The 22,162-nt window shown below is 40.1% G+C and overlaps 1 protein-coding gene and 1 long non-coding RNA gene across 2 annotated transcripts in view; one reads left to right on the top strand and one right to left on the bottom strand.

Moving 5' to 3' along the window:
• Positions 1–22,162, top strand: part of WWOX (WW domain containing oxidoreductase) — a 489,613-nt gene that overhangs the window by 354,377 nt on the left and 113,074 nt on the right. The window lies entirely within an intron of this gene.
• LOC116450059 lies at positions 14,499–20,664 on the bottom strand. The gene is made up of 3 exons (XR_004242647.1): positions 20,525–20,664; positions 17,049–17,317; positions 14,499–16,433 (listed from the first exon to the last, which is right to left on the bottom strand). It is a non-coding gene; the product is annotated as an uncharacterized LOC116450059 (long non-coding RNA).

Raw genomic sequence — 22,162 nt, 5'->3', positions numbered from 1 at the left:
GACTGGAATCAAGCAATTTTGCTTATGGCTTGTATTCCAGCTAAGTTTATGAGGAATGTTATGCCCAATGATTCTAACAGAAACCCCTCACCAACAACTTCATCACAATGATAAGAATAAAAATTTTATGCTGTTTACTTCATTGAGTGCCAGAAAATACATATGTGCAAATATCATCTGCTTAATCTATATGCCAGACAGATCTGTTTTAAAGTATATGCCTAGATTTACTTAATGGGACTGCTGCCAGTTTTTAAATTTACTCTCTAGTATTTTGGGAAACATGGCATCAAGTGTTTCACTTCAGGTAGAACATAGGGGAACACATCCCTGACGACAAATATCTAGAAATGGTTGAAGCCTGTGGTTTTCAAGGCCTGTGGCAGAATGTCTTTATATACAGTAATTGTTGTATGCAGTAGTGTAAGATTTATGATGTCCTTAATACTTCATGCCCTAAGAGTTTGTGACTTATAAATGATGTGCCAGTGTGTCAAAGAATACCTGTTCTGCTTGGGGTTCCATTGTTTCTGGTTTGGGTGGGGTTGTTTTTTGAGGGGGGCATGTGGGTTATTTGGTTGGGTTTGTTTTGTTGTTGTTGGGGGTTTTTTGTGTGAGTGTGTGGGTTTTTTACAGGGGTGCATTTCTTTGTGGGTATAATGTAATGAACATGGAATACAATACAGCATTATCCACTGAAAAGTCGTTGTTTGCAAATAATTATCTTGAAGTACTATTCAAAACACTGCAAGTATTTTGTCTTTATACAGCTGGTGACTCTTAGCAGTTTTTTGATAGATCCCTTTCCATTGAGGGAGGGGGCAAGGGCAGCTATTTCTTATTGTGTTTATAATTTCTTGATTATTTTCCCCTCCAACTCTCTTAAATCCTGAATGTGTTCTTCTCATGGATGTCCCTGCAAACAAAAAAATTTATAAAGGCTTTTTTCAGAGAAGTGTTTTAAAGGTCTGTGTTCTCTTGGCTTGTGCTTCCTTGAAGCTTTTGTTTTAGAGTTTAATACGGGTTAAATGTTATTTTTAGTAAGTGCTGCAGAAACTGGGAAGTTTCTGCTGATGTCCTGACCTCATAGCTTGACCTCATGCCGCCTCTTGATGGACGCTTGTCCACTGTTAGGGTCATCTTTTAGAAATGGGGATTACGGAGACAATGAGAATTCAGGTTTGTGAGTGTCTGTAGTAGAGGGGAAGTCTCTGAAATAGAGAGACTTTGGTACTTTGTAGCAGAATTCGTCCGTAACTGGACTTGAGCAATGCGACCTTGGCGCAGTCAGAGTCGCTGAGGTGTTTAAGTGTGCTCACACTCGTCACCAGCACTCTTTGTAAAGCACAAAGATGCTTCCTTAGGTCACAGAGAAAAGCAGCCTCAAATGCCTCCCTGGCAGCCACCCTGGCCTGCAACACCATCCTTGTGTGCCCTGAACCTATAGTTTCACAGAGCCCATGGATTTGTCTGGGCAGAGCAGAGGTATCACAGCTCCAGGTGACTGCGGGTGGTGTTCTGGCTGGGAGAAGGATGGGGCCCAAGCCCTGCATACCTTTAATCCTCTCTCTCTTTCCTGTGAAGCCTCTGTAATTCATAACATGGTCACGTTATTCAGGAATGTTTCCTTAGACAGATTCTATCTCTGAGAGCTTAAGTTGAGGGATTTTCAAACAGTCACTTGATTTATGTATGTGAACATGTAGCTCGTAAGAGGAGTTTATTTTACAACTTCTTTAGTACTATGCACCAGAAAACCTCCAGTAATTTTAACTCCCTTAATGTTCTTTTTTCTTCTGTTCTGTACCTTTCAGTCATGTATAAGTTGATTTCTTATCGCTTTAGGAATTTTGTAAAATTATATGGTGAGGAAGGTGACTGATTCTTCCATCTTTGATTTCATTCTTTGGTGCTGGTGGTTTATTGTCACTGTGCCAGCAGATGCAATTTCAGTTCTCAATCCTGTCTTAGCTTCATTTGCTGCATATTTGTATATTTGTTGCTGTATGAACTGGTTTTGTGTGAATAGATTCAAATTGTGTCCATGTGAAAACACAAATTCTAAAACATTATTTTATCATAGTTTGAAGATGTACCTTCTGAAAGTCAGATATCATCTGAATTTATTTTTCATTTAGATGAGTGAAATATTGTGTTGTCTTTTAAGTCTGGGACAGAGCAAATGTCTGAGTGTTCAACCACAGTTGCTTTTTGAGGTTTTGATTCCCATTTGAAATGGTCCTTTTAATGTCATCTTTAATTTAATCAGATAATGTCATCAAAATAACATTTAACCTATTACTGCAAATTCACTGCATTATTAGCTGGTGTAACAGGCAAAAAAGATAGTATGAACCCCCATGGAAATCTATACTTCCAGGAAAAATGGATACAGTTCATAGAAGCTCTATATTTAATTTGCAGTTTCAAAGCACTCCCTATGGAAAGATTTTATGAGTCTGAAATAATTTTAAAACACTTTTCAGTAGAACCCATAGCACCCACCAACTTAGTCTGATTTTTTAAAACCATCATTCCTTTGCCCAGTTTTAATGTAAGCTGAACAAGATGTTTGACACAGTCACAATAAATATTCTTGTAAGTCTACTCTGCTTTAAAAGTGTGGGTCTTGGATGAGTATTTGTATCCATAAATTGAAAGTCAATTGACTTTTTGTTTCTAGCATAGGTACATTAAGATTTGATGTAATTTTATTTTTCATTTTAGAATCTTACACAAAGTTTGATGGGTTGCAACATGTTTAAGATTTAAAAATATTTGAGAGTCCCTTTCTGTGACCTCTGCTGACAGCCTGAACTTCCAGCGTTGCCTGCATTCTTTCTTCTAGATAATTCTCATCAAAATCCTAGGATGTTTTTCCTGTTTAAAATACTATGAATTATTCTTCGTAAAGTGTTCCATTACTGATGCAGAAATGTTTTGTGCAGTGTGCTTTCTGTTATTCCTGACCAGTAATAATCTCTGATACTCAAAGAATTCCTGAAATGAGATGCAACTCTGCTGAATTTACTGGTAATTAGCAAAACTGAGGAATGCAGAAGGGAACAGTGAGCAGGAGTAATCACTGTTGCTTAGGAATGAAGGGAAAATTGTTTTGCATTTAGTAGGAACAAACTTTTTAAAAGTAAATTTTCAGTTGATGATGTTGAAAAGGCATCTTCAAGTTATTACGTGTTTAGGAAATGTGTCTGTTTAGTTTGCACAAGAATAGGGCTAGAAATGTAAAAATGCAACAAAAAAAGCACGTCTGGTTATTTTAATCTTGTCGGGAAGAGATTATCAGAATCTACTGAAACTACAGCAAAGACTTCTGTCCCACTGCTTAGTGTTGGATGGCTTTAAGAAAGTATCTGAGTGTTTGACTTTATGTTAGAACTTCACAAGATTTCGCAGTATTTTACCTTTATTTTCTATGTTTCTATTTGTCTGCATAGATGAGGCAACTTTTTCTATTAATTCAAGATTTCTTCTCATCCTTTGAAATACTGAATCCTGACAATAAACCCACTATCTTTTGTGACCAAATGTCCTTAGCGAGGCATTCAGTGTCCCAGGTTTGTCTTCAGCTCTTTGGTGGCTCTACAGATGCTTTTAATCTTTTCATCATGAGCTCAGAGGAAGCATGGATTTAGATGTGGGTTTGCATGGCCCTGAAAAATAAGGCTTTATATGGAGGAAGGAAGAGTTTCTGTGATGAGAACAACCCTGCTCCCAGTCATACAAATGTTGGTGTTGTCAGTTCAATAGTCTCAGCTTCTACCTTGGAACACACAGAGAAGGATTCTGTAAAAGTCACCACAGAAAACACAACAAAGCATTTCTCAGCTCAAAACCAACACTTGGAATTACACCAGGAAACAAATTAACAATGTCTCTGAGGTCCAGCTCCTCGGATGTGCTGTATCAGAAATGCCACTTAGCAGTAACAGAACTGACATTTCTATGTGGTTTCTTAAGATAACTCGATGTAAAGCTTGTTGTGGCAGCAACCCATTATAGAGGTGAGCAATTTTACTCTTAAAGAGAGAAAAAAGCCCCTAAAAACTCTTTTCCCCTCAGAAAAACTACTGCAGATAATGTGTTCAGGCTGACCATAAAAATTGAGTCATGTAAAATTGTTCCATGAGCACACAGGCTCTACCTGCTACTGAAGTGTCTTCTGGAATCTTTTGATGGTGTTATTTCTCTTCACCTTTAAAATTATACACAAATATGAGGATATAAACAGGGAGAAAATTCAGTTGCTCAGACAGGAAAGTTATCTAACCATCTATTAAATCCTGTCACCTCAGCTGTCAGCTAGGAGGGGCTTTCCTGCCATAGATACTGAATATCATCTATATGTACGATGAGATGAACCTGATCACAACAGCAAGCTAGTATAAAATTAATGTTATACCTCAAGGAAAACAATAAATGTCTGAGGTTTGGAGACCAGTATCAGTTATGGATTCCTTAGCAGTGCAAAACTTATTTTTACCTGTTCATGTTCAAACCAGTATCAGTTTAGTCCATTCTCTGCACAGGATGACAGATTCTAGCACACACTGAAACTGAGGAACCCCACAAACTTGCAGTCCATACATTACATTTTTACCAAGTGTGTGCTTTAAATGTGCTTATCGATAGAAAAATGTTTATTTTGCCTTGGTAATAGTCACTTTCTAAAGTTGGTAGTTCTGATTAGCACACAACTGCCATGGAAATATTCCCCTGGCATGGAACTCTTCCCTTCTTTCTTCCTGTCTCTTTAATATGCTGTTGGTCTAAAGAGTGAAAATTGTATTTCTGGATTCCTCTGCATGGTGGTGAATTTCACCCTTTTTTACACTTGGGTTACTAAACCAGAAAATGGTATAAACTCAAAATTAGCCTGAATATCATGCCGTTAGCATCGCACAATCAGTGGGACAGGTTGTACACCTCAAGTTGCACAGATATTTGGTGGGTTTGTTGCTTTTAGAATTATGTGGCTAAACATTCTTTAGGTGTCCTTTTAACACAACCTGTGCTGGTTTTCATGAAGTTTCTCACAACCTTATTGATTGATTGATTCTTTTATTCTGCTGTGGGTGAAAAGTAGTGGTTTTGCCCATAGCATTTGCCAGAAAAATATGGTTTATTTTAGGTATCTTTTTAGGAAAAGTTGATCTAATTTACTCCATCTTTTCAACAAATAAATGCTAGGGTGTAGAAGCATAATATTTCTTTGTTCCATTTGCAGTGTAAATAGAAGAAAAAATATACTGTGTACTTCATATTTTTCATCAAATACAAATATGCTTTTCTGACATATTTAATAACTTAAAATTATATGATAGTGTTATGCAACCCATATTGCATAATGCCTGAAACCTGTCACAAAACTCCATCTTTTCAACTCCAATATTTTGTTTATCAGAAAGGAAATGGGGGAACACTGGGAGATGAGAATAAGCAGCTTTTTCCTACTGCTGCATTAGTACAAATATACCAGAAATTTTTGGAAGCAGCTGGTGCAAAGGAGGGGAGGGGGGAAAGAAAGAAAAAAAATATCCCTGAATGTGCAGAGAGGATCCAAGCCATTTTACTGTGCTTGCTTGGGTAAGAGAAGTCGCTTCTTTATTTAACTATTATTTCTCTTTTCCAAATAAATATGAGCTGCTTCTAAATAGGGTGATGATAGCAGGTGGTCTCTCAAGCAGAAATTATTTTCAAGCTGACAAGTATACTGAGCACAGTATAACTACATGTATTTCAGGAAAACATCATGCACGTCTGTTTAAGGATTCATTAACATGGTATAGATTAAACCCATTGAAGATGGCACAGATTGTTTCATTTTATTACATTCAATTGGATTGGATGTGTGCCATTTGCAAAGAGCAATATTACCACAAAAAAAGAAGTCTGGCACATTTGTCACATAATATTCTCCTATTGAGAATGAACTGTTTCTGAACATCAAAAGGTAAAAATCTGTTTTCCCCTCTTCCTCTGCCGTATTAACTGCAAGAAAATATGACTGCATGTCTTGTTATGAAGCATTTGAGCAGCACATTTGCTGTGCCCAGAGTCATCTCATTTAGTCAGTAGGGAGACCTTTGTATTCTTCATGATGCCGGGATTGGAGTTCATCAACCTGCTGACACACTGCCTCCCCCAGATCTCAGAGCTCGTCCAACTCGTGCTGTCACCCTCGGACATCTCTGTCCCCCAGAGCCCTTCCTGGGATCAGGGATCTGGTGTGGGAGGAGAGGGGTGGCCCTGTCCCCGGAAAAGGGGAGCTGCAGAGGCAGCCCTGCTCCCAGATGAAGGGAAACAGCTGCTGTTAAAGAGAGGATGGTGTTACGATCTGGTTTGAACTCAGAAAAGCAAAGCAAGCTAAGTCTCTGTGCATAAACTGGAAGGAACTTAGAAGATTCAAAATGTTCCCAGAAATGAGATTAAAACCAAACGAGGTTAGATGTTGATGCCAAAAAATTGATGTATTTTATTTAATAGTAAAAGAGGCAAAGAGAAGGGAAGAGAAAAGAAGGAGAGAAAGAAATAGAAAAAGAAGTGTGCATGGGGGGTGGGGGGACAGGGAGAGGTGACAGGGTTTAGGTGGAAGTGTATCACCCATCCCAAGGTCCCAACGACGTCTCGTTGCTCCCCTCCATCTGGTCTGCTGGTGGTGGGGGTCCCCTGTCACCGCTGTGGCCACACCACCACACGCCAAAGAGTGCAGAATCCCGTGGATTAATACACGCTGTGGGCCAGGTGGGAATGCCCATGTGTCTCCTCTTGCAGGGGCTGGCTTGACACTGTCCCTTGCAACACTGGGGGTCTGTTGCACCATCTCTGGTGCTCTGGTGCAGGGTCTGGGGGCCCCTGTGATGGGCCGTGTCACTCCTCCTGCTGTGGATAAGCTTCCCCCCCAGTGAGGACCCCTCAGCTGGGCTCCCCTGCACAGTGGAGGATGGGCAGTCACTGCGCCTCTGACCAGAGGCTTTCCAAGGTACCCAAAGCCTCTCCTCCCTCCAGCCTTTGGTTTGAGGGTCTGTGTGAGCCTGGCACTGATCGCCCTGGGGCTCTGGTCTCCACCTTGGAGGTGTTAGGCCTGTGCTTTGTGAATGTCCCCAGCCCTGAGTTGTTACCTTGTCTTATCTTCATCAGCAAGCGGTGTGAGACCTAGGTCAGGGCCCCATTCAGGGTGCAGTAGTCTTCTCTGCAGCTTTTGTAATACAGTTTTAAAAGTCCTTTAAGAAAATGTTTAAGTCATAAACTATAATATTTCAGTCTCTGACAGATGGTCAGACAAAGAGTGAGATTTAAATTCATATAATGTTGCTGTTTATAACGTGAATACTTTGGACATCTGTTTAAAGTCTAGTGTTCTAAATGGATGGGAGCCTTCCCAAGGATGGGTTTATAAAGCTTTATCTGTTGCACAAGGGCTGCAGACTGTAAAGGTATGTCTTAATCAGCTATAGCTTGGGTCTTTTAATATTTGAGTCAGTAGCAAAACTCAAAAAAATATGTACATGGCAAATGATGCCATAACCAATGAAAAAATAGATGGATTAAAGAAGTGTGGGTATATATCCTAAATATACTTATTATAAGTACTCCTTTTCATTCCATACCCTTAAAAAGTCCTTGTAGTGTATGTGTCTGTGTGTGTGGAGGGGGGAAACAGAACAAAAGCAAATTTGCTGTCATTGGCTTGTATCTAAATGTTCTGTTTTAAATTGAACGGTAACAGAGTTGCAGCATAACCCACACTGCATTTTCTACTTCTGCTGGAGGATCCATTTTAAATGTATTTTTATACCATCCCTTTTGGATTAGTTTACATTATTTTTTAGAACTCAGCTTCACCTATATTTATAATTTATATTATTATCATTACTATTTGTTGTGCTGGTTTATCTCACATGTTTGGAGAGGAATTAAATTTTAATTAATGGGAAATTTAGAACAGGACCATTTAATAAAAGTGTTTTCGGAACTAAAGTCTAGCAGTCAGGATGGAGTAACTTTTAGTTTTGTTATCAGTTGAGGTTACTGATTCTGTAACTAAAGAATTGACAAACAATGTAGGTAGGGTGTGATTTGATTCATAGTGTACCTCCAGTGAGATGAACTGAAGAGCTAATTTATTTTATTTTACTTTTTTCTTTTTTTTTTGGTTGATGCAGTTGGGACTCAGCTGTTGTTTCCTCTGGGATTAAACAGCTGTCAGCATTGTTAATGACATCAAATTCATGCATTAAAATTCTCTCATTCTTCTCCATATAAAATGTGGATGTGGAAAGCACTGCCATATCCCCCTTTGTGAAGGAATGAAAATCCAAGGAAAGATAACAGCACTTATTACAAAACCACAGACCGGAGCTTCTGTTGATGGAATCTCGTAATGAGTAATTAAGCTACTTTGCAGAAGTCAGCGCTGTCACGTTTGCAATTGGGTATTTCCATTCCCCTGTGGATACAGCTGGGAAAAGACTACTAAGGTGATAAAAAAAGAAAAATAGAATTGTTCTAGAAATATCATCTTCATGAAGCTGGAGGTTTCAATGCAAAGTGGCTATGAAAAATTAGCCTACAGAAATAACCTGTCTGGTGTAAAAGACATTGCTTTAAAAATTCATCACTTATATCATCTGATAAACAAAAAACAATGAGGTTTTATTATCCTAGAGTCTCACAAGGATATGACAATGGCAGGTTTATTTCTTGGATGGGCTGTTGGCTTTTCTTTTCTTTTTTTTTTTCTTGAGCCTTTTGCTCTATAAATGAAAGTTTTCAACTCTGAGTGTTCAGTTCTGTAGTGCTGAAAACATGTTATGGGAAGCTTGTGGCCTTTGAGGGGAAATTATCTTTTCAGGGGAGAAAAGAATTGAAACAGATTTTTTTTTTTTCTGTAAAGTTCAAAACATTACTCATGCTTTTAAACTGATATATAATTCTTATGCCCCTAAGAACTCCAATTATTAAAAATAGTCCTGAATTTTCACTAGTTTGAGTGTCCCTATTCTCTTTTTAGTTCTTTTCTGTGTTTTTTTTATGGTTTGTTAAGCAATTAACTTACTCTTAACTTTCTTCTTTCAAGTAGCTTTGTTTTTTTAGAAGCAAAAAAAATTAAGCAGAAAGCATAGCTCTCTGAATGTCTTTATCCTGCTTCCAAGAAGTTGCTTTTGTGCAGAAGTACCATCGTTTTTTTGAATATCCCCCTATGTCAGCTGTTACAGTGAAATCAAATTAAATTAACCCCAATGAAGAAACCAGCCTGTTAACAAAATGAATAGGTAAAGTAGTCATTTGTTGAATTCAGTAAAATGTACTGAAATATATAGGAATAAACCAGTTAATTGATTAACCAGCTTCCAGATCAGATGGTGAAATATGAGTATCTGATGAATCAAATTAATATAAGTGTTAAGTGACTAATAGCAGGAATCTTTAAAACATGCTATGCCTTCTTAAAAACTGGTTCTGTGAAAAGCTAAAGAGTTTATTTTTTCACAGCTATGCATTTGGGAAAACCTCCAGTTTATTAGCAGAGCAGTGGATGGAGGTGAAGGCACAGTTTATTATGTTAATGTTGAAATATTAACAATGGAATAAGCAGCCCACTGTATTAAATAATACACGTGGTCACTGTTGTAAGATGGATTTATTTAACTTCTTGGTTTTCAGTGAGATCTCTGCATGACTCTCAAATTCAGTCAAGTGTTGTGCTGGTTGTGTCAAGTGTCTTTTTGTAGTTAATTTAATCATGGCTGGCCCAGAAATGGACCTGTGAAGCTCTGTAGTGTTAATTTATACATCGTTCTTCATCGTTACGGAAAAAGTGCCCTTCTGGAGCTAATGCTCACTAGTTTTATCATTAATGTGCATTAATAATGTGTAAAATTATTTTTTCCATTGGCTTGTATTTTCAGAAAAGGAAGAAAAAAAAATAAAAGACATAAATTGGAAACATTCTCCTATGTGTGTCTGAAGTGTAAGCAGGCCCTACAGATTCTGAAGCTTGTTGTGTTCCAGGAGATGAAGGCGTGAAGCTGTGAGTGACACTCAGTCCTTTGTATAATTATCTTGGAAAAGGAAGGGCTTGAAGGGACACTCTGCAAATGGTGTCAGAAAGAAGAGCTTTAATTCTGGGAGCACAGAGCTGATCCTTCCCTATAGTCCCTATAGCTCTCCCTCCAGATGTGTCACAGTGTCATCTTTTTAACTCTTGGGTGAATTAAGACAAGCTGATAGGGCACGGGGGGAAAATTTGACAGTAACATCTTCAACCAAGAAACTGTAAAGGGTTGTAACCCAGGGGGTGAAGAAGAGGTTGTGTTTCCCTTCCCCAGCACAGATGCAGGTGTTCTGTGTCCAAGTTTTACTGCCTCTCAAAGCTGCCAGTTATAAAAGGCATTGTCAGCACAATGGGAATGCTGTCCTGATCCAAGCTGTGGGGGAAGGAAGCTGCTTGTGGGTGTTGTGGTGCAAACACCCTGTGTAATGTAGGAGTGCAAGCCCACACTGGCCAGCACTAATAAGGGTGCAGTGCAGACAGTTTCTGTCTCCCCCTGTGATTAAAATTTTCTTTAAGCTGCTGTCCTTCCTTGAGTAGCACAAGTGCTAAAGGCTCTCTATCAAAATGATTTTGAATCATGACTTGGTATCCCGGTTTCAGCTAGGATAGTGTTCGTTTCTTCTCAGTAGCTGTTACAGGGCTGTGTTTTGGATTCAGAGTGAGACCAACATCTCTGGAAATCATTCAATTTCTTTATAGTCTTGAGGGGAGAGAGAAAAGAAAGTCAAATATGTCTTGATTGCCAAAATTGATGAGAAACTTTAGGAAATGCTGAGTAGGTATTTGCCTCAGCAATAGAAAGATCTAGAACCCATTTTGCTGTGTAGACAAGTAAAACATGAGTTTTATCCCTAGTCTTCATGACATATATGTGATGAGACAGTCTAAGCCTCTTTAAAGTTGTTGATATGAAGCCAAAGAGGTGCAAAATGAGTAATTTGGGGTTCTGTATGCCATGTCAGGTGTAGGGAAATGATTTCCAAATGCTTTCACGTCAAGCCACTAAGCACACAGGAAAAAGTCTCTAAAAATCACGCTTTATCAGACATGCCCTATTAATTAGGGGAATAAGTCCAGGTAAAAAATATTCACAAATACTTGAATAACTGTCAATTATTTTTTCCTCATACTTAGCAGGGACCTATGTGTGGGAGTGTGCCCAATTTGAGAGTGTGTATTTCTTCTCCGTGGATAATATAGTAGTTGCAAATCTTTCATTATCTCAAAGACCTGCATTGCTCTGAAAGATGTATATTTAAAAAGATGCTGGCAGTAACTGCCACTGACAACCAGCCCTATTTGAAATAGACTCCCTCCGTGGCACTGTGTGGGGAAGGCTCCGCACATTGATCTATGGATTTTTCATTTGCTTTCAAATAGTCCTACTTGTGTGTCTGCAAGGAGTGAATAAGCAAAGTTTGAATCAGTTTGACTTTGGAAGCATGATTCTGAGCAATTACCTTGGGAAAATACACCTCCTCCCGACTAAATAGATCTGTCAGGAAGAGCCGGAGTACGGCGTGCAGCCCCTGGAATACACGTGTGCGCTGGTAAACCGGACCCAGCCAATTAAACATCAAAATGTTGGCTGCATTCAGTTCACAGGAAGACTTATGTAAGTTCATTTTCATGGCGTGTGTATGTGTCTTTAGACTCTAACTGACAGATTCCCACAGTGAATAGGCTGGGGAGATATCAATTATCTGGTTAGCTGTGCGCTACCATTCTATGCTCCGTGGCTTTCTGACAGAAGCAGGCAGAAAGCGAGAGAAGCAGAATAATTCTGGTTCAGCAAGGCTGTTCATATTTCAGTCTAGGAACCTCAAATCGTTGTGAATAGATGGAGAAAATGGTCATTTTAAGCCTGACCGCTGCAATTTCTTTTATTAAGAGTGTGTGAAGTGCTAATGATTGTTTCACCCCGAAGTAGGAGCCCCAATATATCAAAATCAGGCATTTGAGGGTTCAGTAATTTGTAGTCTAATATCAGTTTGAATCGTTCACCTCTAATAGCACCAAATAACTTTTATCTCATTATCTCAATGTATTTTACAGAGCAGTCAGTAGTATATACAAATCCGTGTGATTTGTTAGAAAATAGCTGCTGTATCCATTGTTTTAGATCGTGTGCATGCTCCAAGCATAGCCTTGAGTTTCTATGTGTGAGTCTGAGCGACTTTTACTGCTGCTGTTTTCCATCCTCATGTATGTCTATTTGGTAGGACGTTTATGTTCATTAAATGTCTGCAATTTCCGCAGCAGCGTGTCATGTACTACTGCTCCCCAGCTGTCACCGAGGTGGTGCTGTGCTCCTGACAAGGAACCCACGTCTAGCCTTGTCAGGATGGCCATCACAGCCATTACACTTGTTAAGCAAACAAGGCAAGAACCCAGAGCACCAATTTCTAATGGACAGTTCCTGTATCTGTCACATAATCTTTCCTCTCACTGTGGGCAACTCTTAGAATTCAAGGAAGATCAGTAAATAAGCCAAGTATGAGCAGGCTGCTGCTACACAGAAGTGTAATGAGAAGGCTTGGAATGATATGTCCGTGGATTCCTTTTGCACAGTGGCCTCTCTTCACTCAGGTCCCTCTGAAATGCTTAGAGACTCCTTGTTGTTACACATTGCTATTTGGTTTTCTCAGTGGACTTGTGGATGCACATGAACGGATTAATTTCCATTTTCAGCCTAATTTTTTTTCATTATCTTTTATGCTATCTGGGCAATTTTTAGCTGAGAGTGAAATCAGCCTAGCTATCAAGTTTCTGGGTAAAAAACTATAGGTTAGGCAAGTTCCAAGATTTCCAGGAATTCTGCTGTACTTTTTTGCTAGAGCACTGTATGACGTTATGGGTGTAGGCAATGAACATATAATTAACATATAATAACATATAACATATAACATATAACATATAATAATGCTTGGTACCATCATTGTAGAGGCTGGAGTATTAATGACTGTCTTGTGTATCTCAGATTAAAGATTGTTCAGGTTTTTAGTTCTCCAGATCACATCCCGGTGTTCAGGAGTCCCCACTCTTTTGGGGAATCTCATGGCTTCTGTAACCTCTACAACTCACAGCTGATAGTGAGAGTAAGGGGGAAATAAGTCTTTGGCTTCATAGCTCTCCATCTAGAGACCCACAAATAGGCTGGATTTACCACAGCATCTCACATACCTTTAATTTTTAGTTTATGCAGACCTTTCCTCTCAATAAGAGGTCCATCTCCCAAGGGCCACCCAATGAAAGACTCGCTCACCACCCATTTGCTCAGGACTTTTTCTCTCCTCCCCCCTCTTCCTAATTTTTTAATATAAATGCACATTTTCCCCTTTTTGGGGGGCAGAAATGTAACTTTTGTAGGAGAGCGATGTGTGTTCAAATGGCACATTTTGCAGGCGTTACATTCGATAATTTCCCTGAGATACCAGAGTTCCCTCCTAGCAATGAGTTAAGGCGACAAAGGGAACCGGGTTTGTTTGCAGGAAGCGAAGGATAACGGCGCCTAAACTTTACTATTGGTGGCGGCGGAGGGGGCGAACGGGAGGCACGGAAATTGCTTTTTATAATTAAAAAGGGAATCTCAGATGTTTTATATCTTGAATATTTACAATAAAACCTTCAAGTGCTTGTCAAGAGGGTAATGTGTCATTACCAGGAGCCTTTGCCTCTCTTCTCCTCTCGGACATGACAGTGCAGCAGGATAAGAGAAGAGTAATTATAGTTCAGCAGGGCTGCCAGGTGTGATAAATGGGTAATCAGCACACAGGAGCCCCGGTCCTCAAAGGAGGACTATTACAGTGTTATCAGCTGCAGGCCCGCGTGTGCGGCAGCATCGCGCAGAGACCGAGACGGGCCCGGGGCTGCTCAATGCGGCTCCCGCTGCCAGCCCTGCCCGCTCCCGGCCGTCACCGCTCCTTTGTGCGCCTGCCACCGCCGCAGGAGCGAAGGATAAAAGGCGAGAGCGGGGCTCCTCGCCTTCGCTTTTTGCTAATATTTACATAAAACACTGCCCCTCTTTCCAGGTGAGGAGGTGTGCTGGTGCCTCCATGGCTTTCCACGACAAGGTGATGCGGAAAGTCGGGCTCCTGTCCAGGCTGTTCCGGAGGATTTGACCTCTGTGTGTGCTTCTCCTGCCGCCCCTTCGGGTTTAGCTCCGCTGCACTGGGGCAGAGCGTTCTCTCACAAACAAACTTGGAGATAATCAGCTTCCTGGCAATCCCGAAGTCTCCTTAGTGTTGGATCACACAAGCTGAACTGCGGCTCTGTCCGTATCCTCCCTGCACTGCTGCTCGCTCAGTGTGTGCTGGTGACGAGATTTATCTGTTTGTTATTGCTGGGAATGGTCGCAGATCAGAACGGAGTAAACAGTTTGGTTAAAATTAATCAAAACCCAATTCAACCAATCAGTGCAACATTGATCCTCTCTACTTATTTATTTCCTTCCAAGTTCCGTGCTACCAATGGCAGCACCACAGTAGGAATATTTTAAAATAATTCTTAAAAATAATTCTTGTGAAAAAGTGAAGATGCTCTGACTATAATAGATTGTTATTAAGGGAAAGGACATAACATTCCTTGGAAAAACTGGAGGGCCAACACTTCTGATGCAAGGTTATTTTTACAATACTTGCATTTTTATCGGTTGATGTATTTTAACTGGAGCCCTGACAATAGTCACAAAAAATTATTACTCTGGCATGGAGCTACTTATCTGACAAATGCAATGCGAATGGTCTTGTTCTTATCAATGAGATCAGATTTCAAAAAAAATGAGTACGAGGAATGAGGCGTTGCTTTGTGAACAGATAACCTTGCAGGCAAACTCTCAAACCTGAATAAAAGGATGTCTCTATGAAATAATCTGTGCATAAGTGCAATCAGGTCAGACTGTAATAGACAGCGAGGGGGGTGGAATCAAAAGGGGGAAAAACTCATTTCATCACAGTTAATGGCAAGGAAAAGAAGGCAAGGAAGGACTTTCTTTGGAGCGGAGCTGTTGCGACAAAGACCAGGGCTTCAGCGTGTCATGCACCATTTGCTGGTGCACTAGCGCTCTTTTCAAGAGCTGTGAAGCCATTATTGTAATGTGAAAAAAGTAGAAAGAAATACTCCCTCCTGGTCACTGGAAGGGCAAATGAGGTGCAGGCTTTTTTTTTTTTTCTTCCTTGTGTTTTTTTTTTTTTTCCCCCTACACTGTTTGTGCAGAGAGGTTTCTAGATTCCCCCTGGTAAAGCTCCACTGGGATGCAGGAAAGATCACAGTGCCCTTATAAACAACACTTCTTGGCACTGTTTACCTTCTTTTGTGACTTTGTTGCCTGTGAAGGAGGATAGGAGTATCAGAGGTCCAATTGCAATGAACGTTTTCCCTTTTGTCTTTGAAGGAGCAGAACCTTAGAATATTCTCCAGCTGAAGTTTCACAGTGCATTTCTGTGGTTTAGATTTTAAATAAAAAAAGAATTTCAGTACATTCCTGTATGGTAAAGTTATCTAGTGGTGATAATAAATCCAATATTCTTTGGATTTTGTGTGTTTTATTAAAAAGAGAAGAGAAAGAATCCTTTGTTCCTTGGCATAATGCAATCCTGTCTCTGAACAATTCTAATTTGCAAACCAAGTACTTTGTAAATTGTGAAAACCTGGTTATAACTTGAAGGCTGAATAAAATGGGTCATCTTATAACTGAAAGATAAATATAGATGTAAAATAGTGCCACAAATGTCTTTTAAGCAAGAAAAAATAAATAAATAATGGGTTTCAGAACTGGCTTGTTCTTGTATAGTTTATGGGTAAAGCAAGATTACACATACAGCCCTGCAGCCGATTCCCAGGACTGCTAAAGTGTGAAGAACAGGAGTGACATTCTGGTCTTCAATAAATCACTATAAAAATGTTTATGGACCCTGCAATTTACTGTCTTTTAAATGCAAATTGAAAGGGGCATCGTCACAAGTGTAAAGGAGACCTGCAGTGGCCTAAAGGAATTACAAAATGTTGCAAAAGGCTTCTGAAATTGTGTGATCTTAAATGGTTCTATTTAAAAAAATGATTTCCCATTTATACTTCTGTGACAGCTTTGTTAATTTATTAAAGAGATCTCTGTGAATTGCAGGAAGGTGTTTATGAGCACTGCGCTTCACGGGAGCTGTTCACAGGGGCTCTCAAGGAGCTGCAGTTTAATTTGGCAGGCACTGGGGGCAAGTTTGCTGCTCACCTACAAGTAACGTGGAAGGCCATGGGGGTTCAAAAATGTATAAAGCAGTGGTCTTGTCTGACAAATTACTGGTAAAGTAGCAAAGATTTCCTTCCTCTTCCCAGCTCCTCCGTGCAGTCATCTGCTGTGAAACTCCTAAACAGAAAAAACGTGCTGGATGAACAGATCAGCATCCCTCAGTTCACCATGGATGAAGGCAGACACTTGAGGATGTGGCTTAGGGGTGAACATGGTGGTGGTGCTGGCTTGATGGTTGGGCTTTTATCTTAAAATTTTTCCAACCTTATTGATTCTGTGATTCTAAGTCCAAATTGGGTGAAGAGTGAATCATCTTTCTGTGCTGCGGCTATGCTTTCTCCAATGGAAATGAACACATTTCCACTTACACATTTACCATTTTATCTAGAAAATATTTCTCTATGTGGAAGCAGATTTAATCCATATAAATTAAGCATTACAGAAGGAGTTTTCATCAGTTGGATGGGTTACTTTCTTCTTTTGTTCCATCGATTGGTAAATTTTTAGTTTAGTTTTGTTTTTTTTTTTAGCTAAGAGCCATGATTTTCTCTACTTGTGTGATCTAATTGACGCCAAATTTGATTTTTTAAAGAATAAAGTATTCCTTGAGACAGTATGGGATATGAATGTGTGCAGTTGGAACACTGTAATTGTTTGCATAGCTTAGAATTCTCCACAGCCTACTTCATCACTTCTGTCTAATTTAATGACAAATAATCATGATGGACTCACATGATATTCATGCTGTGTACAAGGAGGATGTGAGTGTATCTGGCAGTGGATGATGCTACTTCTCCTGTTTTTCATATCCTTGTACTCCTTAAGAAGAAAGGCGTGGGTATCTGATTTCTGGCAACCCTTAAGTTAAATATGCTGCTTTGGCACTGACAGATTATTTAGCCGTCAGAAATAGTTGGAGAATGGGCTGTCAGGATCCAAAGTCTGTAGAACATCTGCTTGTCTGGCCTGGGCAGCTTCTCAGCATACACATGGTGGAGGATCTTTGGAAACAAAACGACATAAATTAATTTGGAGGGTGTGTGTATCTGCATGACTCTACCCATGGAAAAATGATATTGCTTGGCTCTATCACACTGCAGACTTTCTAAGCCCTAAATAGAGCAGTAATAGTTTACAACTCAATAGCACCCTGGATGTAGTGGTGTTCATTTTGTTGTCATGCAAAACTGCTGAAGCGCTCTACCTCTTCCTGCAGCCCCGTGTCTGCCTGGATATTGTCTTTGTAGCAGGGTTTAATATGTAGGTATCTACTTGTCAGGATTAGAAGTGTTGTAATCCAGTGTTTTCAGAAAAAGTAACTGCTTTCCTGTTTCAGACCTGCTTGAGCCAGGGGCTTACAGCAATCAGGACCTTGTCTGGAGTCATTCTGACCCACAGCCAGCCCCCTCTGTGTCCCTGTGACCAAAGTATCTCCTTGTGTGCCTGTAAAATTAATTGAGAATATGCAACATTTCTCTTTGCAGGACCAGGTTTTGATACCTGGGTTTTGGGGAGGGCTGGAGCATGTGTTGCTGCTCAGTAGTATTTCATGCTCATTTTCATCTGGCAATATCAGCTCATAGTTTAGAGCAGGCTTTGGAAGAGCTGGACTCCTCGCCAGGAAAATGACTCAGCTCCCCACCTTTGCATTGCTAATACCCCATTATCAATGCCATCCTGGCAGCACGTGGAGACATTTAGGAGCTGTACTATGCACCCATAATCCCACAAGCTTGAAACTTATGCAAAGCCCTCGGAAATCGCATCTGTGTTCCTTCAGCACTGGGAAGGATCAAAGACTCACCTCTGCACAAAGGCTCTCAGTAGCACTGGATCAAATGGCTTGTCACTGTCTGTGCAGCTGCAGGCACGATGGAGAGTCAAATGGGACAGGGATTTGCTAACGAGGAGCATTAACATGGACCTGTTAAATTCTCTTTCTGGGATAAGACCTCGTTTCTGCATTTTAAGTGCAAGTAACGCTGCTCATCAGTGGAGGGAGAGGAATGGTGCATCTCTAGTGGTGGCTGAAGGCAAGTGTGGGTGAACACCTGCCAAGCTGTGCTTAGTCTTGACACGTTGTGCTGCAGCCTGGGAGAGTGGGAGTGCTTATGCACAACAGCTAAGTTTGATTTTCAGAAGACTTTGCATAGTGAGTTCATTAGTTAAGAGTCAATTGCCTGATGTGGTGTCCCACCATGAGAGTGCAGAAAGTTATCAATTTTTAGGGGAGGTGGAAAATGCTTCCTTTGTTCAGCTATCCTAAAATATGTTTAATGACTGTGATTCAGAGCTATCTAACATGGTTTATTTCAGAATCTGTTAGTCCAGTTTTACCAATACCCTGTGTACTTCCAGGTGGCGAGAACCCAAGAAGCTGCATCTGGCCTGTCTAGTGAGAGGAAGATGTTCTAATCACTTGTGCATATCACTTATGTCCTGTATATAAGACTAGTTCCTAGCTGAGCACTGGCAATGAGCGAGGGAACTGGGGGTCTGTTAACACTCATGCCCAAAACTAAACAGAAGGAAGATTCAGAGCATGGGCTGTCCTGTTTCCTCTCATTCTCCCCCTAAGATGAGCAGAGGTTGCTAAAACAATGCTGATAATGAGGTTTGACCCTCTCATTACCCTCAGCCTCTGCCTACAAACCATCTGCACTGAAAATCCCTGAACTCCACCCAAGAGGTTTGAACTTGGAAACTGTTAATCTTCCAAATATGATGTAGTTTCTGGCATTATTTGCTTCCTAGCCCTTATAATACTCTGATCCTTTAATGCACAATGGCACTCAGTCTCAAACGCAGCAATGTAGCAGCACCAAGCCATTTTTCCTTCCTCCTGGATTCCTGTTTCCCCTTCCTATCCTGGCTGCCCAGGGGTAGCAGCAGGCAGTCCCCAGTGCATTTATGGATGGGCTCTGCTATGCCAACGGGGAGCAGTAAATAAATGATGACACTTGGACTGTTGAGTGCACTTGGGATAGCTGGGAGCAGCCAGGACTGCCCCACCATCAGTGTCAGTGTGTGTTTGATGGAATGATCCAAGCACAGTCCTCAAGTCGCTAGCTGTTTCAGGAATCCAGTCCCTGTTCTGGTATTCCTACCAGGATAACATATTTACTTTGTTAAGCTACTCCAGGTCTTTGTGACCATGTTCAAAATCTGTCCAAAATGTCCTTTGCCTATGAAGGTGCTCAAGCTCGTTTCTGCAGGTTCAGGTTGAAACCACGCTTCTATTTGCTGTCTGTGGATATGTGTGAGTTCCTGGCATTTGTCATAGGGATAGGGATTTGCCCCTCTGTCCTTGGGCAGGATTTTCCCTCCTGCTATAAATTTGCAGAGTACTGTGTATCATTTCCCTCCTGGCTGCCACCCTGTGCCTCATAAGTGATTGTACTCTAGTGGGGAAGTGATTTGTATGTATATTTTTATAAAACACTTTGGGATCCTTGGGGAAGAAAGTTGTTATATAAATGTATTTCCCAGGGGAAAGTAGTGGAAATCTCATTACTTGGAACATACAGCGTATTTAAAAGTGGGTTTGACAAAACACTAGAAAATAAAGGAAACAATCCTGAACTGGCACTGGGATGGTCTAAATGATCTAGCAGATATTTTCCATCTCTGAAGTTTGTCTCATGATTTTATTTAGTGCATTGGAAAAAGGGCATGAGGAACGCTAAAGCCATGCACATATAAAATATGTTTCAGGAACACTGTGGCTTATTTTAATATAACCTTTAGCAAAATACTGTGGTTTGCTTACTTGCTGATTTATTTTAGGTAGTTCAAAATATTTCTGTTAGTGATCTCTTTGAAATACTTTAGGTGGTGCAATGGATTTGTAGCAAAACACAGCATGTAACTTGAGTGTACTCTCTGAAGCCAGGTATTTGGTGCCAAGCAAAATTTGTATGTGTAGCTTCTGTTTTAAGCAATTATATGGTTGTAATACATAGTAGAGAAATTAAGTGGAAGTACATTTTGCCCTAAGGGATTACTGTAGCTGCTGGATTTCTTTTAAACAAGTTTTGCCCCTCAAACAGTAAGGTTCCTATAATAAATCACTTATGTAATCATCTGCAGTATATTTTAAAACATTACCAAAAAAACCCCCAACAAACCCAAAACAAAGGAAGAAAGGAAATGTCAGTTGGAAACAAATGGTGAAGTAAAGGTTTGCTATAGCAAGAAAGCACACTCACCTATTTGGAGGGAAGTGGTTAAACAGGAGCTGAGGAGTCAAACAGAGGCTGCTCTGTGGCTGGACGCAGTGTAATGACTTCACTGCAGTAAACTGCTTATGTAATAAACTGCATGGATGTCACTGGAGAGTAACCAAAACCATCCATCTGAACCATTTCTGAGCTCACTTAAATTAATAGTGATCTTCTCTCTGAAGGGAAAAATTGAAAAAATACATCAAGAAAAGCCATGCAGAGATGTTATGAAATAAGACTAGTGAGGTCATTAAAGATAAGCCTTCCTTGAGCATGGAGAAAGGCTCGAGTTGTGATACTTCAGCCTTCAGAAGCTGGTTATCAGTCTTCAGCCAAGTTATTCTAGCTGCTATTTACTAGTTAAATAAGAAGTGTACAGTGAATAAGAGTTTCACCTAATTGACGTATAAATTGGCCAAATGGTTTTCAAGACAGTTTATTTTTAAGAAGTCTTGTTTTGGCTGCCATAGCTAAGATATAGTTTTGTATTCCTCTATAAGATACAGAAAAATGACAGCTACAACCAATCAAGCTGCAGTGCTGTGAAATATGTCAACTCCTTTCAACAGACCCGATTTCCAGAATAACCTTTTCCCTCAGACATTTGTTTTCCTTTGATTCCAGTGATGAGACCCAAAGGGATTTCATTCAGAATGCTTGTGAATTCCAGCTTTGGGAAGCCATAAAAAGAGAGAAAGAGTGGCAAATCTCAGAAAGAAACGAAATTAAAATGCAAGTTCCAACTGATCATTTGCAAACTCTTTTACGAACTGGTAGCAAATTTTTAAAGAAGAATTCAACAGTTAGGAGAACAGGGTGATTTCTAGTAGTGCCTTTTGTACATCAGATAATTTACTATTTGCTCATGAATGTCCACTTTTTCCACTCTATGATCTAATTTCTGTTCATGCCCAGTATGCAGAAGGATAATTTACCACTGAACCTCTTGCGAGATGTCAGCCTTGCTTACAGATAGGTTCTTCCTTGTTCCCTTGCTCTGTGTGGCCATTTATTTGTCACGTGAGATTTAGAGAGTTCTTAATCTCATCTTTCACCCTTATTTCCCTACTTAAACAAACAAATAAACAAGCAGCTCCCCCCTCAAAAAACTAAAACCAATCAACCAAGCAAAAAAACCCCAGACTCAACAAAAGCTCTCCAACAAAACCAATAAGCTCACTTTAAATATTTGTTAATATTTACATAATAGCATTTGTAAAACACTTTCAGGTCTGTGCTGGGAAAGCCCCACCAGTGAGGGATCAGCTGCCCACTTGTTACAGGTTTTGAAATAGTTGGAGCTTGCTCTGTGAAATAAAAATTGGCATATAACCGGGGATCAGCCTTAAAATTATAGTCTCTGGTTTGTTCCCATGCTCACTGAGCACCTGGGAGTTCAGTCTTTTCCACAACTGGTTGTTTTCCAGCAGGGAGTCCCTCTACACCACCTCCTATTCCTTCTGTAATCTCAGGCAGCCTTCCTCTCATTCACTTCTTTTAACAGTGGAAAAAAATATACAGTAAAAAAAAAGAGAAAATGTTGATCTCCACAGATCTCAATAGATGTGTTTCAAGAGATTTAAAGAAGCATTTTCAGGGGTATGCTTTAGGGATATGGTTTTT

Source organism: Corvus moneduloides, chromosome 12 (assembly GCF_009650955.1).
Source record: "Corvus moneduloides isolate bCorMon1 chromosome 12, bCorMon1.pri, whole genome shotgun sequence".
Classification (NCBI taxonomy): domain Eukaryota; kingdom Metazoa; phylum Chordata; class Aves; order Passeriformes; family Corvidae; genus Corvus; species Corvus moneduloides.
This window is presented reverse-complemented; position numbering and strand designations above follow the sequence as displayed.